This window comes from Miscanthus floridulus, chromosome 1 (genome assembly GCF_019320115.1).
Source record: "Miscanthus floridulus cultivar M001 chromosome 1, ASM1932011v1, whole genome shotgun sequence".
NCBI classification, from domain to species: Eukaryota; Viridiplantae; Streptophyta; class Magnoliopsida; order Poales; family Poaceae; genus Miscanthus; species Miscanthus floridulus.
Window position 1 is genome coordinate 136,045,381 of NC_089580.1, and position 17,582 is coordinate 136,062,962.

Below are 17,582 nucleotides of genomic sequence, written 5' to 3' on the forward strand. Positions count from 1 at the left end.
TGTCTTTCTTCTCTTTGCAGGGTCCTCCGTGTATGAAATCCCTATAATGAATTTGCAACATGAATAGTTGCATCTGAATCAATCTACCAAGTAGATTTCGCATAACTTAAATACAAGGACTTATCTATAAATATAATAATGTCCTCACCTTTTTTCATCAGGTGCTTCAGGAACTCTGGACAATCCTTCTAGTAGTGTCTAGTCTTTTTGCACCATCTGTAGGTGTCCTTGTCTACTTCAACATATTTGGATTTCTGATGGTGATCTTTCTGTGGAGCCTTTCCTTGTGATTTAGAAGAGGAGCTATTGTCCCACTAAGGTTTCCCTTGTGGTTTGTCTTTCTTGTTGTTAAAGTTCTTCCTTTTATTTTCCTTCACATGGTTGATGAAGTCACCATTTGAGCTCTTAAGCTTCTCCTCTTCTTGCACACACATGACAATGAGCTTTTCAATGTCCCACTTATCTGGCTATAAGTTGTAATTAACAACAAAGGTTTAATACTCTTTGGGAAAAGAAGCAAAAATCAAATGAATTAGGAACTCATCCTTGAGCCCTATGTCCATTGGCTTGAGCTTGGACGCCGTGTTGCTCATCTTCAGTATATGCTCTCTTATCCCTCCACCAGTGTATTTCTCACTGACTAACTTCTTAATAAGAGTGCCTACATAAGCCTTTAAAGAGCCAACAAACTGACTCTCCACCTTCTTTAGATACTCAGTGGCGGTGGTACATTCTAAGATTGATTCTCTTATAGGATCCTCAATGGAGCCCTTAATCACCATCAAACACATGTGGTTTGAACTATCCCACTTCGCACGATCAAGGTCGTACTTCATTCTTACTGATGCATGGTCATGCTGCCGAGTAGCGAAAGCTGTATTAGTCTCATTTTCTGCCCGCACCGGGTCCGCAGGCTCAGTGGGACACGGAGAGATAAGCGCTAGATCATTGTCGGACAGTGCAAGTGCTATCTCAAGCTTCTCTCATGGTACATTATAGTTGCTTCCATAAAGAGGCGGAATGGACGAGATAAACATCATTGGGTTGTATCCGGAAAACAACATCAGAGAAAGTGAGAAACATTTGACATAATAATTGCATGCCATAATTTAACGTTGGTCAAAATTAAAACATACAATGTGCTTCTACATTAACCATACATCACTGTTGGGCAGAAATAGAACTAATGCATAAAACTCATTAATAAAAAAATATAATATTGCTATCATCAACTTTGGTAAAAAAATAGCAATATCATAAATACAACATTCTTCTACATTAATTCTATTTCACCATTGGGCAGAAATGCAATTAATGCATGGAAACAACTCATGAATAAACTTATAATATTGTTATCATCAATGTTGGTCAGAAAATAACAATATCATAATTTTAACTTAAACAAATATAACTACTCCTCCAATTAAGATTTTCCCGTTGGTTCTAATTTAATTAGAGGATAAACATATTCATAGCAGCGGAAACATGAAAAAGGACTTGAAAAATAATAATTCTTGGTCAGAAGCGTCTCAACGTACTCATCTACTCTCTAAACAAATTATCCCATGGGTTCCAATTGAATAGAGATCAAAACTAGACAAAAAACATCAAAAAAGCTTCTAAAAAATAATAAAACTAATTCACAGGGCGTACTGTTTATTCGGCCCGAAGGCCCATCACGTGCTCCGCACCGCCACCTGTCGACGAAATATGGTCGGCAGTCTACCTAGGGGTATGCCCAAGGTAGTAGATTATCGGTAGACAGATGCGCAAGCTCCAAACAAGACGGTGACGCAAGACAGACACGAGGTTTTATCCAGGTTCGGCCGCCAAGAAGGCGTAATACCTACGTCCTGCGTCTAATTTGTATTGCTGTATGTCAATGAGAGATGTTTTTTAGAGGGGTCCCCTGCCCGCCTTATATAGTCCGGGGGGCAGGGTTACAGATCTGGAAACTAATCCTAGTCAGTTACAATTGCCATATGTGGCCAGATAAGGATTCCTATTCTAACCGACCAGGATCCTGCTTGGTCGCCAAACCCATCTTGATTCCTTGTGCAGGACTCCGATCAGGTTGACTGAGCCGCACGTCGTCTTTCGCGTGGACTGAACCCATCGATCCGGGCCAGCCCAAGCTTAGCCGTAAGGGTATAGGGGTTAATACCCCCACAGCTAGTCCCCGAGCATCATGTATTATGCTGCGACACGCCATTTTAACCTTCTCCGACAAGCGAGGCTTGAATCCTTGACGCCTCCGACCACCGTCATCACCGGAGAAGTAGGTTGTCCGAAGAATGTATGGTGCTCTTAAGAAAAAAGAAAAAGATTTCTGTCCTGAGAAGTGTGCCCACTTGTATTTCTGAAAAGAAATGTAAGTGGTCTTGAAGCATAGCGCCCTTGAATATCAGAAGCGTAGGGGTCGAAAAACAAACACATTCACCGCAAGGTGAAGTGTGCCCACTTAGTCCCCGAGCCTGGTAGTAGGTGACGTAGGCACGTGGTGCCAGGGTCTAAAAAAGAATTCTCAGTTAAGTTGAGAACCCAATCGTCGTACAGGCGATACGAGATGCATCGGCAGGTGCATCGTACCGATGTAGTCCCCGAGCTTGCTGGAAGGCGAGGTATGAGCCTTGTAGCAAGGTCTAAAGAAATGTCTCTTAACTGTATGTGAGTACAAATCACATGTAGCCAAGGAAAAACACTATTCAAGCAGTGGTCGGGGCAGTCCCCGAGCATATTAATAATCCTTATAATCATTCAAAGCACAAACACATTCACCGCAAGGTGAAGTGTGCCCACTTAGTCCCCGAGCCTGGTAGTAGGTGACTCAGGCACGTGGTGCCAGGCTCTAAAAAAGAAATTCAGCTGAAGTTAAGAATCCAATCGTCGTACAGGCGATACGAGATGCACCGGCAGGTGCATCGTACCGATGTAGTCCCCGAGCTTGCTGGAAGGCGAGGTATGAGCCTTGTAGCAAGGTCCAAATAAATGTCTTTCAACTGTATGTGAGTATAAATCACATGTAGCCGAGGAGAGCAAAACTCCAAAAAGTGGTCAGGAGGGTCCCCGAGCACAGCGGTGGTCATAGCAGTTCCTGAATATAGTAATGGTCGGAGCAGTCCCCGGGCACAACCGTGGTCGGAGCAGCCTTCGAGCAAAAAGGTGGTCTGAACAGTACCCGAGCACCGTAGTGGTCTGGGCAGTCCCCGAGCACCATAGTGGTCTGGGCAGTACCCGAGCACCGTAGTGGTCTGGGCAGTCCCCGAGCACCGTAGTGGTCTGGGCAGTCCCCGATCGCGTGCACTGCTTGTACTATTATTTGGTGTATTTATTTTTCTCTACTCTCTGCCAAGTCTAGTCTGTCCAGTCTGACACGTCTGGTCAAAAAAACAAATAGGTATAGTACGTCATTCTGTCTTCTTTTTGTTTTCTGGCAAACAGTCGGTTGACACCTGTATTGAGGTGTGTCAGTGTGGGCCCTCTTACACCATCAACGAAGAGGCGCGTACACTGTTAACGAAGGAGCGCGTTTATTGGCGCAGATTTCGGGGTTGTGTGAACAACCGTCCGCGGCGCGTGCGCACGACTCCCAATATTCTCGGGCAGACGAAACGACGGTGCCCTTTTGCTTTATATAATGTAGGTCTGGTAAGTTGCCCTCACCATTCCCCATTGTCATCCGCCGCCGCAACCTTCTTCTTCCTCCTGCCAAACCCTATTCCCCAAAGATCATCACCAATCCCCTCGGTCTCCCGCATCCACCCACTTAGTAAGGACGAACTAATGGCGAAGAGAGACGCCCAGAAGAAAGGCGGGGTCATGGCGAAGGAATGGTGGAAGTCGCGGAGCAACGAGCAAACCATCGAGGACCTCGTCGCCATGGGAGTGCTCCACAACAAGGCACTTGCGGGATGGCGTGCACCCGAAGGAGAAAGCTTCCCTGATCCACAACCAGGTGAAATTGTGGTCTTTGAAGATTTTTTCAAACGGGGTTTTGGGATTCCAGTGCACCCTTTCCTTCAGGGGCTCTGCTTGTACTATGAGATTGGGATTTGCAATCTGCATCCCAACTCGATTCTTCTCGTCTCTACCTTCATCCATCTCTGCGAGGCGTATGGTGGCTTCCAGCCCCATTTCGACCTCTTTCGCCACCTGTTTTGCCTTCGGAAAAAGGGAAGCGGTGGCTCGAAGATCGCCGGAGGTGTCTACCTGAACCTTCGGGACGGTATGAAGGCTCAATACCTGCACTGCCCCTGGAACACCTCATTGGACGAGTGGTACAAGAAGTGGTTCTACATCCGTGAAGAGCCAAACACCATCACTCTGTGCGATGTGGGACTGATTCCAGAGAAGAAGAGCAGCTGGTCGGAGAGGCCCGACAACCTGGAGCAGATCGCCGAACTACTCGGGTTGATTCCGTGGGGAAAGCTTGACGGCCCGAGCGTTGTCGGCAACTTCATCAGCCGTAGAATTCAGCCGTGCCAGAAAAGGATTCACCCCTGCTTCGAGTACCAGGGAGGCGCTGATCCGACGAGGACCAGAAAGGAGCCGCTCGACAAGCTGGAGATCAAGGCCAGGATTGGAGAGCTATTCAACCTGGCCGATCCCAACTATGTTGCATTGAACGCCATTGAACACGCCTTCAAGCTGGCTCGCCCTCCCCCAAAGGTAAATGACGCCTCATTTTAACTGTAAAGTCATGTTGCACCAAGAAAATAACTGTCTTTTCCTTCATTTTGCGTCTCAGTATAATGGCCGTGACCGGGCAGGAGTGTTTGTGTCGCCTCCCCCCGGTGTAGAGTGGCCGCAAGTTACGGGACCAACCGCCCAGACCAGCGCCAGGACCGACGGCGTTCACTGGGCGGTACTCGAGACCGTTGAGGACGCCTCGACCAGAGCCGCCGGCAAGCGTCCGGCTACCAGCAAACGACGCCAAGCCATCATCTCCCAGTCGGACGACGAAGCAGAGGATGCGGACATCTTCCGGCTCGTCCCCCGAAAGAGGAGAAGGCAGGTGGGGCCGTCGGAGCAGGGTGGCTTCTCTGTGCCAGCAGTGGTCACAGCACCGACCACGGCAACACAGAGCACAGACGAAGGGAACATGCCGCATCACCCTCCGACGCCCGTACCGGAGGTTGAACAAGTCCCGGTGGAAACTGCCGAGCAAGCAGAGCAGGGGCGGTCGAGGAGACGTTCCTTCGCCACATCCTTCCGCAAGTCAAAACTGTAAGTATATATATTTTGGATGTAAGCTTGTCATTTTGCATTGGATGCTATTGTCTTATGAATTTGTCTCTGAATGTATTAGATCGGCGTCCACCGAAGGCCCCGACCAGCTAGCAGGGTGCGGGACGTCTTCTCCAAAAACAGCGGGACAAACTGCACAGCAACAAGCCGTGGAGGAGCCCATGGAAGGGACTCTGCCTGGGCCTCGGCAGGCGTACGACCAGACGCCAGTCCCCGAGCAGAACACAAGTGCTCCGAGCACAAACCCTGATGAGGAGGATACCACAGCACCACAGGAGCTGGATCTAGCCGAGGGGCAGCAGCCAGAAGTTGCCCAGGACAAGGGTGCCGACGCGACGGCTCGTGGGAAAGCCCTGATGGTCGTGGAGTCTGCGAACTCCGGACCACTGCCGCCTCCGAATAGGAGGCTGAAGAGGATGAAGTGGAAGAAGTCCTGGGCCGCCCCCAAGATAGACGACAACATGTATATGTGTCGCGCTATCGGAACGACGAATGGGTCATGCACGAGGAGATCCCAGAGGCCGAGGAAACCTTAAGAGTTGAGCGAGCAGCCAAACGCCTGGTGACTGAAGTCCAGGTATATTTGGCTTTAGTCCTTAAACCTCTTGTGTAGTCAAGCTGTCTGACGTAGCTTGTCTGTATGCAGGACGTGATGAAAACTGCGAGGTACCGAAAAAGGTGCTTCGACCAGATAGAAGTAGTCATGAAGACCAATAAGGAGCTGACGGCTGAAGTTGAACGCCTACGGCGCCAACTTGAAGCCACCGACCAGGAGAGGACAAAACAAGAAGCACAGAACCAAATCCTGGTCGGCCAGCTCAAAAACAAAGAGCAGGAGAAAACATGTAAGTGTTCACCGTCCTGTGTCTTTGGTGTATTGTATTGAGATGTATACTGTATCATAGCAAGTGCTGGACTTGTGTTTTTTTTTTTTTTGTTCCTGACAGTAATAGCTGTAATGCAGGTTTAGAAACTGAAGTGACCCGCCTCCAGGGGGAGAACAGCCGCGCGCTTGCAGAATGTGGTCGCCTGAAGGAAGACAACGAGAAATTGGCACGCCGCCAGTCGGAACTCCAAGACCACACTAACAGAATGAAGGACGACCTGAAAAGTAAGCACTCTAGACCGCCTTGCTCATTCAACTGCCCACATTGCCTTGTCGTGTCATCACGTTTGATGTCTTGTAATATTTTCAGTTTTGAAAGTCAATGCCAAGAGGCACCTTGAGGCCGTGATCAAGGAGCGCGACGACTGGAAAGCACAATGCCTTAAGGCCGTCGAGGAGCGGGACACGTGGAGCAAGCGGTGCCAAGAAATGGCAACTGGCATTGTGCCCGTCCTCGACCTCATCGACCCAGCGCTCACAGAGGAAGAGCTAAGGACGCCTCAGCTCGGACTGGTCGAGAGATGCAAACAAGCATGGGGATGGTTCCAAGACTTCGTGAAGGAGGCAGGTGAGTACACGGGCGCCCATGTGCTAAGCATGGTGCGTGCTCACTACCCCCTGATCGATCTCAAACGCTTGGAGGCTGGGTACCCGAAGGAGATAGACCCAGACAAGGCCGAAGAGCTTCGGACGGCCCAGCTGGACTTGTCGTCAAGGATAATTGGCGATATTAACCTGTGCGGAGGTGGGACAGCACCTGTGCAGGGTATGCCATCGACAAGCCAGCTGGAAATGCCATCACCTTCAAGCCAACCAACGAAGCCTGCGGTCTCGACCAGCCAGGCACCGGCGGGGCCATCCCCTTCAGCTTGACTAGCTCTAGAGTCCCCTAGAATCGAGTAGGGTATCGGAGGCGGCGAGCAGTAAATGCCATGCGCCCCGACCAGCCAATGTAATAGGCTTAGAGCTGTAGAAGGAGGACATAGTTGTGTTATTGTAAACTTGAGCCTTTTCAGGCAAGCTTGTAATAACGTAACTGTATATCATTATAAGCTTATTTGTTTTATACAAAACGCACTTTAAGCTTGAAATTTTTTTTGTCGGTGTAACTAAGTGGGAACGTGTTAACGCTCTGTTTTAGTTGTACCATTTTGCTCGACACGTCATCCTGAAAAGTTTGTGCGGCCCCAGTCTGGCATGTGGTCGGAGTATGAGGTACTATGACCTGTGCATACGTGGACGCAGACAAGTCAAACCAGAGGGGACCTGCCGATCACCCGCAACGCAGAGAGCAGATCCCGTGCACGTGTTGGGAAGAACCGGAGACAGGGCCTGCTCCGAAAACCGTAGAAGGAGTGGTGGTCGGCTTGTACTGCCTTAGGTTAGAATAACCATAAAGTTCGGAGTGACACATTAGAGTGGTCGGAGAAATCATAATTGCTTTATTAAAGTAAATCGAAAATGTAAGTAGAGTACATATCTCAGTAGTTAAGCATAGAAACGTCTAAGCTTGTCGATGTGCCACGAGTTCGGTACGTCCGTGCCGTCCAGGTGAGCTAACCTGTAAGACGTTGGACGTGTGACTTCCTTGATCATGAAGGGTCCCTCCCATGGGGTTGCGAGTTTGTGGACGCCAGCCTGGTTCGTCTTCCACTTCAGGACTAAGTCCCCGACCACGAAGAAACGCTCTTTAACGTTCTTGTTGTAGTACCTGCGCAAAACAGCAAGGTATTTGGCCGTGCGTACGCAGGAATCAAGCCTTTTCTCTTCTGCGCTGTTGACTTCTAGCTCCCGTACTTCATTGACCCTGCCTTCATCGAAGTTCTCTACCCGTGCTGATCTGAAAGCTATATCTGGTGGGAGGACTGCCTCAGCGCCGTAAACCATAAAGTATGGTGAGACGCCGGTGTTACGACTGGGCTGAGTTCGGAGGCCCCAGACCACGGCTGGTAACTCCTTGAGCCATCTTCCAGGAGCTTTATCATTTTCTCTGTACATCCTCTTCTTCAATGCGTCCAAGATCATGCCATTTGCCCGCTCGACTTGTCCATTAGCTCTAGGATGCGCCACCGAGACGTATTTTACAACTATGCTCCTTTCATCGCAGAAGTCCCAAAAAACGTTCCCGGTGAACTGAGTACCTAGATCAGTAATGATGCTGTTGGGCACGCCGAAACGGTGGATGACCTGGTCGAGGAATGTGACAGCTCTCTCTGAGGATGCCTGTACCAGAGGCATGTATTCTATCCACTTAGAAAACTTATCAATCAGCACGAAGACGCATGTAAATTTCCCAGGGGCTGGTTTGAAAGGCCCGATCATGTCCAGTCCCCAACATGCGAAGGGCCAAGAGGCTGGAATCGTCTGGATCTCGTGTGCTGGTACATGGATTCTCTTGGAGAAGAACTGACAACCCTCACAGCGGCGGACTAGCTTCTCTGCGTCGGCCACTGCTGACGGCCAATAGAACCCTGCTCGGAAAGCCTTACCGACCAGTGTTCTTGAGGCCGCGTGGTTGCCGCAGGAGCCAGAGTGGATTTGGTCTAGGAGATGCTCACCTTCCTCCTGGGTTATACACTTCATCAAGATTTCCTCCTTAGCGTTTTTGCGCCATAACTTGCCATCGACGAGCAGATACTGCTTACTACGACGCATCAGGCGCTCATTTTCTGTTCGATCGATATAACCGCTACCATCTGTCAAGTACTTGATAAAAGGCGTTCTCCAGTCCGGCTCTTGAGTGGTCGGAAGCGGCTCGATTGTGCTCGGCACCGGAACCGTAGCCACTAATTGCTGGTCTGAAACTTTGTCGGTCGTTGAATCTTCGTCTTCAATGGATGGCGTGAGCAGGTCTTGGACGAATACGCCATGTGGGATTTTGGCTCGGGATGATCCTAACTTTGACAACGCATCTGCTGCCTGGTTCTTGTCCCGGACCACGTGTATGTACTCGATGCCATAGAACCTGCCTTCCAGCTTTCTTATCGATTTGCAATATGCGTCCATCTTTTCACTGGTCGTGTCCCAGTCCTTGTTGAGCTGGTTGATGACCAGAGCCGAATCTCCGTAGACATAGAGACGTTTAACCCCAAGCTCAATCGCAATGCGTAGACCATGCAGGCATGCTTCATACTCGGTGGCATTATTAGATGCTGGGAAATAAATCCTGAGGACGTACCGGAGCTGCTCCTTGGATGGTGACACGAAAAGAACTCCTGCTCCCGCACCGTCAATGTTGAGAGAACCATCGAAGTACATCGTCCAATATTCGTCGGATCCCGGAGAGGCAGGCGTGCTTAAGTCTGTCCACTCGACGATGAAATCGACGAGTGCCTGAGACTTGATTGTAGTACGGCTTGCAAATTCCAAGGAAAGGGGGCATAGCTCCATTGCCCATTTGACGATGCGCCCGTTCGCATCCTTATTGCGAATGATGTCCCCCAAAGGATACTCGGTCATGACTACCACACGATATCCGTCGAAGTAATGTCTCAACTTTCGGGATGTTATCAGTATGGCGTAGAGCAGTTTCTGAATCTGTGGGTACCTGGTTTTGGATTCGTTGAGTACCTCACTAATGAAATAAATTGGCCGCTGTACCTTGTAGGCGTGGCCCGGCTCGTCGCGCTCGACCACCAGTGTAGTGGAAACCACCCGATCGGTTGCCGCAATGTAAAGTAGGAGAGTTTCGTCTTCTCTGGGAGCAGTAAGTACCGGAGGTGACGTGAGGTATTGCTTCAGCTGCGTGAAGGCAGCGTCTGCTTCCTCCGACCACTCAAACTTCTCGGATGCTTTGAGCAGTTTGAAGAACGGTAGCCCTTTTTCTCCTAACCTTGATATGAAACGGCTTAGAGCAGCCATGCAGCCGGTAAGCTTCTGGACATCCTTCACCTTTCTCGGGGGCTTCATGTCTAAGACAGCTTTGACTTTCTCCGGGTTAGGGCGTATGCCGTCGTAACTGACGATGTTGCCAAGCAATATGCCAGAAGGGACACCAAAGATGCACTTCTTTGGGTTTAATTTCCATTGGAAAGTATTAAGGGCTGCGAAGGTGCGTTCCAGATTGCCAACAAGGGTATGAGCTTCCTTGGTTTTGACAACTACGTCGTCGACATAAGCCTCGACGAGGCCGTCTTTTATCTCGTCGTTGAGGCAGGCCTGTATAGCGCGTTGGTAGGTAGCACCGGCGTTTTTGAGCCCGAACGACATAGTCGTGTAGCAATAGGCGCCGAAAGGCGTGATGAAAGATGTCTTGATCTGGTCGTCTTTTTTGAGAGCGATCTGGTGATAACCAGAGTAGCAATCGAGAAAGGAAAGCAGCTCGCAACCGGCGGTTGAATCTACGACCTCGTCTATGCGAGGTAAACCAAAGGGGTCCTTAGGGCAGTGTTTGTTGAGATCAGTGTAATCAACGCACATTCTCCATTCATTATTCTTTTTGCGTACAAGAACCGGGTTGGCTAACCATTCCGGATGATACACTTCTTTGATAAATTCGGCTGCCAAAAGCCGCGTAACTTCTACCCTAATCGCCTCCTTTTTGTCGCGAGCGAACCGTCGTAGCTTCTGCTTGATTGGTTTGGCCTTGCTGCTGACATTTAAGGAGTGCTCGATCAAGTCCCGAGGTACACCGGGCATGTCGGAAGGTTTCCATGCAAACACATCCACGTTGCCCCTCAAGAACCTGACGAGCGCGTCTTCCTATTTGGGATCCAGGTCGGCCCCGATGAGGGCCGTTTTGCTGGGATCGTCTTCGACCAGCTGGATCGTCTTGTGCTCCTTGGATCTGATGTTCTTGCGCGGAGCCTCGAGCTCTGGGATCTCCAGGTGGTCGGCCGGGGTCTTCTTAGCGTCGAGCATGGTCTCGGCCATGCGAATAGAGAGGTCGTGGGCCTCTGCTATTTTGAAGCTGTCGTCCTCGCAGGTATAAGCTGCGTATACGTTGCCCCTGAGGGTTAAAACTCCTTTCTCAGTAGGCATCTTGAGCACCAGATACCTGTAATGAGGTATGGCCATGAACTTGGTGAGCGACGGTCGACCAAGAATAGCATGGTAGGTGCCGTCGAAATCAGCGACCACGAAGTTGACGTAGTCGGTACGGAAGTGGTCCGGGGTCCCAAACTGCACAGGTAGCGTGATCTGCCCGAGAGGTGTGGAGCTCTGTCCGGGGAGAACGCCCCAGAACTGCGCTTCGTACGGCTTTAGGTCCGCCTGGGCTATTTTCAGAGCGGGCAGACTGTTCTTGAACAGAATATCGATGGAGCTGCCGCCGTCGATCAGGACCCTGTCGAATTGAACCTTGTTGATACAAGGATCGAGGACCAGGGGAAAACGCCCTGGCTCGGGTATGGCGGCCCATTGGTCCTTCCTGCTGAAGTAGATTTCACGGTGAGACCACGGAGGGAGCCGCGGATCGGTGAGAAGGTTATCGGTGTTCGCCACGTTCAAGCAAGCGCGGGCGAGCAGCTTGCGTTCTCGTTTGGTCTCAATGGACACCTTGCCGCCGATGATGGTGTGCACGCGATCAGTCGGCTTGACGTATTTATGACGAGGATCTGCATCGTCGTCGTCATTGTCCTCGTTGCGCTGTCCCCCCGCGTCGTTGGGCTTGTCGGACGTATCCGGAGCCTGTTGACGCGTGTAGATAGTCTTGAGGACGCGGCAATTCTCCATGGTGTGGTTCGATTTGGGATGGAGCTGGCAGGGTCCCTTCAATGCTTTGGCGTAGTCGTCCTCGTAGTTTCGACGTCCGATGCCCTTTTTCACGGTATTGACCTCGCCGTCGTCTTCCCGAGCGCGCTTGCTCCTGTAATCGTCGCGGCGGTTGCGCCGCTGATTACGTTGATCACGGTGGTCGCGGGAGTCGTTGCGCTGGTTGCGGCGGTCAAAATTGTCGTTCCGACCACGATTGCCACGGTAATCGTCGCGGTGTGGGGGGTGGTCGGAGCGTGGAACCCTTGCTGCTTCTTCGACGATTATCTTTTTAGCGTCGTCAGCGTCCGCATATTTCTTAGCGGTGGCTAAAAGCGCTGTGACCGATTCGGGTCTCTTCCGGAGGAGCTTGTCTCTTAGGGCGTCGTGGAAGCGGAGGCCGGTGACGAAAGCCTCGATTGCTTCGTTGTCGGATATTGATGGGACCTTGATGCGCATCTCCGAGAAACGCCGAACGTACTCGCGCAGTGGTTCATCCTTTCGATCTCGGATCCGCTGCAGATCGTACTTGTTGCCGGGTTGTTCACAAGTAGCGATGAAGTTGTCGATGAAGGCCTGCCTGAGCTCCTGCCAAGAGTCAAAATAGTTCGCTGGCAAGCTAACCAGCCATTGGTGACCTGCATGACCAACAGCGACTGGGAAGTAGTTAGACATGACGTGCTCGTCAGCCATGGCTGAGCGGCACGCAGTTTCGTAGAGCATGACCCATAATTCGGGGTTTTCCTTGCCGTCGTACTTCTGAAGCTTCTCGAGCTTGAAATTCTTGGGCCACATGACTTGGCGCAGGTGTGGAGTGAACTGCTTCAGACCCGGCGGACCGTGGGCGGTGTCATACTCCATACGGCGATAGCTTTCATGGGATGCACGATCGTCGGCTCTCTGGTTGATGCGAGCACGTAGATCACGCCCGCCGAGGTGATGGCGGAGATCGTTATTGCCATCGCGGCGATCTCGATTGCCATCTGGGTTAGCCCTGCGACCGTGGTTGTCACGGCGATTGTCGCCTCGAACGTCGTGGCGGTTATCCTCCCGGCGGCGGTTGTCGTCCCGACCACCATCACGACCACCGTTTCCGCCTTGACGGTTGTCTGATGGGTCGTTATTGCGCGAGTCACGTTGGTTGAGTGGCTGTGAGCGACTTGAGTATTGGCGGCTGTGGCTTGATTCGACAGAAACGGATGGAGCCCGGGCCTGGTTCATCTCTGCGGTCTGAGCCATAGCAGCCGTCAGATAAGCTTGTATGTCATCACGGATTAATTGAGTCTCGGGAGTGTTGGGCAGCCGCTGCATTGTCGCCATGGCGACGGCTACGTTGGCACTTGGGGTCTTGAAGACTTGTTTGTCCCCCACCCTGTCAAAAGCATTGTTGAGGTCACGTGGCTGGACCCTTATGCGTCGTGCCTCCTGGTCTGCTTCAGCTTCGGTTTGCCGGCGATTAAACCGGTCAATATTGCGTGCTTCGCGTGCAGTCTTTTCTTGTTCTGTTTCGCCAACCGCTGGCGGCTCGTCGTTGCTGACAACATGGATTAAATCCCCTCGTCTTGGCGGGAAAGACGGAAATTGGGGGAAACCCGGGGCGTGGTCTGGTAGATCCAGATCGTATTTGACGCCTTCATCTTCGTGACGCTGAAGCTCGGTGTGGACCGATGCGTTGGAAGCAATGCCGGATGAGGAGCTGGAGTCACCCTCTCGGACTGTGTGGACGGATCCTTCTTGATAATCTTCAATCCGGACCATGTTGACGATGTTGCATGGCTTCGGCCGAGATTGGTGTATAGGACACAGATCCGAGCGGCGTCGTTGGTTGTACGCGTAGCTGGAGGCAGCGTTTCGCAGGCCGTAGGGCTGGACCTGGTGGTTCTCCTTCGGGACTTCGTACTCGCAGAGTCGGAGACCCGTCGCGAAGGCTGGCTGGCGACGAGCGGAGCGCCCCTCAGGAGTAGATACGACCACAAGATCTGTTCCAAGTCGTGCAGGACGACTGGTCCGAGCTGGTCGGATAGATCTGTTGTGGGGGGATGTTACCTGCTCATTAGGTTGGCTTTGAATCGTACTTACCAGAGCTAGGGTTTCAGCGAGTTTGATGCCGACCCGATCGATGGAGTCGAGCAAGTCGGTGTCGTCGATCTGCTTCCCTTTGTAGCGGGGAAGCGGACGACGGGTTGTCGGCGTGGCTGTAAGCGTGGTCGGAGCCGGATGTACCGTGGTCGGAGCCAGATCCATCGTGGTCGGAGCCACGGTCGTCGTGGTCGGAGCCGTGTCCACCGTGGTCGGAGCCGTAGCCGATGCAGGTGAAGTAGTCGTCGGCGCGGGTTGAATCCACGCCTCCTCCGTGGTCATGGCGATGGAGACGTCGGGGCCGGTGGTCCAGGTGATCTGGCCGACGGTGAACGTGAGGCCGTTGGGCGTAGCCATGGAGCCGGAGACGATGACCATCTTGTTTGCTTGGAGAGCAGTACACACACCCCCTACCTGGCGCGCCACTGTCGACGAAATATGGTCGGCAGTCTACCTAGGGGTATGCCCAAGGTAGTAGATTATCGGTAGACAGATGCGCAAGCTCCAAACAAGACGGTGACGCAAGACAGACACGAGGTTTTATCCAGGTTCGGCCGCCAAGAAGGCGTAATACCTACGTCCTGCGTCTGATTTGTATTGCTGTATGTCAATGAGAGATGTTTTTTAGAGGGGTCCCCTGCCCGCCTTATATAGTCCGGGGGGCAGGGTTACAGATCTGGAAACTAATCCTAGTCAGTTACAATTGCCATATGTGGCCAGATAAGGATTCCTATTCTAACCGACCAGGATCCTGCTTGGTCGCCAAACCCATCTTGATTCCTTGTGCAGGACTCCGATCAGGTTGACTGAGCCGCACGTCGTCTTTCGCGTGGACTGAACCCATCGATCCGGGCCAGCCCAAGCTTAGCCGTAAGGGTATAGGGGTTAATACCCCCACACCACCCATCTTCACCGACACCGCATCGCCGCCGACTAGGGCTACCGCACCTTCCCCATGGCGACCTCGAACTCCTTCGCCAAGACCAATGGTCAGGCATTCCGTCACCATCGATCTTGGCGGAGGAGTTTGAGGTCGCCATGGGGAAGGTGAGGCAGCCCTGGTCGGTGGTGGCGCGGTGTCGGTGAAGATGGGTGGCGGCATGGAGTCGATGGCGGTGCTTCCCATCGCTTCAGCGCCCCTTCTTAGATCGTTTAGGGTTGTGTTAGTGGGGTTTGTGGCGGCACGGTGAACCTTGTACCTCGAGCCCCGACACCCCACCCCCTTTTATATGGCGATGCGCAATGGGGGCCCACCAACCATGAATTGGTTGGGCACCCCCGATCAGGGCGTGGGATCAAGGCCCTACTCGGTTGTTGGACTAAGTCAGAGGAGATCAACCTAACACTCGGCCCTCGTCATGGGCGCGCTCGAAACGGCCTGGCCATTTAACAGGTTGTCCTTTGACTGTCATGGAGCTATGAAATTGGGGTTTTCCATCACTGCAGGAGCTCAAGATCAGCAATTGTGCATTCTAGATATTCACTAGGAATGCTTATTGCTGCACTTTCTCATCCCTAAATGATACAACAATTGAGAATTGCCAAAACTTATCAAGCCTGGAACAATTTCTAGAACCGGCTTATATATGCGCAATCAAGAAGATAGTAATAAGCGCAGTGTTCGCCTAAACCGCCTAAACGACCACTAAATGGTAAACGGTGGTAAACTATTTTGTTTAGAGGGTAAACGGAAATTAAATGGTTGACCATTTAAACGGTCAAAAAATGGGGAAAATAGCCTAAACGGAACGAAGATAAACTGTATTAAACGGGCTAAACAGCTGTTTAAACGACTGTTTAGGCGGACACGAGGTAAATCTAGTTCAGTTTTGTATGGATAAATTTGTATACTTAAGTTTATTATATTTATAAATGTGTACACTTGATATGTTACATGCATAAATATCTATATTTGGTTCTTTTCACATGCATAAATATATATACATACCAAAATAATTGATTTTTACTCGGATAAATATGTATAAATGCTAGAATACTTGATTTTTTACATGCACATATATAATTATATGTATTTTTTTAAAGTATAAAACCGTTTAACTTCATTTAAATACCGTATAAATAGCCTAAAAGCTAAACGAAGGGCGCCCGTGTAAAGACCGTTTACCGTTTAGGAAAACATTAAATAAGCGATTGCAGAAATGCGGAATTCGCCTTTGCCCTATTCGTTTCGCTAAAAAGCCAGGCTAAAAAGTACTGTTCGCAGATTTATTGTGAGAGAAAAACACTGTACCATAGCTGATAAGCCAGGCTGATAAGTTCAAGCGAACAGTTGTAGTTCTTGAGGTGCTATGCTGTCCAAAGATCTGATCATGACGTGTTTTCTTGTTACTCACCCAACTAACCATTGAGTCCTGGAACAAGCTCGAAGCTCTTGATGACATCCTCCTCTCTCTCCATGCCATTGATTCTAGTAACATTAGCCAATGTGGATCTGTTGACGGTCACTCACACCAATTATAAACAATCAACATATCCTGCATATATACTTAATTTCATCACCGAACATAGGTCTAGGGGTTTAAACTAATAAATTACATGAGTTTTGGTGAATCTGTGTTTTCAGCAGGGTTTATTTAGAAAACCGTCAAGGTGGACCTATTCGTTAAAGTAAATCACATTTTTCCGCGGTGTAAACAACTCCAGAATGTTCTAGAGGACACTAGAGGACTCTCCACCGAAGATGACCGCGAGAGGCTAACATGGGGGCCGGCCGGCCTATGGGCCCCACGTGTTAGCCCCTCCTCGCTACATCAGTTCTCTACCACCTTAAAGATTACATCTATGCCGTTTATTCAAGTAGGTTTGATCTGAGTGTCCAGAATTGACGCTACCCCTATATATACGACCCTATACCCCCCTCCTAGAGATCGTCTTGGAAACCCTAATTCATATCTCTCATCCAGATCAACACACACTAGGAGGATTAGATCTAGAGCTCTCCAATGTAGTAGATTAGTAGCTCGGAAGTGAGGGTCAAGTTGGGCTCATGCTCAAGTTTCAGATCTAGTCTTGGAGGCTCGGCAAAGCATTGTATCTTTACTTCTATATCTTATAAGACTTATTATCAATTTATCATATTCCTATCTACATGGCTACACTTACTTTGAATCTATATCTTGCTTAGTTAAGGTTATCACTACTTTTGTGTGCGGGTTCATAAAGCGCTTAGCCTGCTAGTTTACCAGTTGGGCTAAGTAGCCGAGCCTCATGTAAGCATGGTGCTTTGCCTATGAGTACACCCTATTCCCTGGTTGTGTGGTAGCAGCGGGAGGTGACAACCCCATCTATCCTTTATAGTCCACACCGAATTGAGCAGGTTCTTAAATTGCAGGACCGTAGTCGCGTCGGTAGAGTTATCTGTTAGCGGTACTATACCGTCTAAGTGGCGTCCCAAAGTGCACAAGAGTAGAGTTAGTCTTAGCTATAGTTGGATATATATACTTTGACCATGTAATAAGAATATCATAGGAATCTACTCACCCGTTGTTCTTCCGAGTTGACTAGTTTAGTTTATCTTAGTGATATATCCCTTGAGTGTCATTATACATAATTCCTATCATTACATTTACCCCTACTCTAGCTATGCTGGTATGTTGATTAGTAGATACTCTTTGGTTATTTAATAATCTTTATTCCATTGTTTCCCTATGGTAAAATA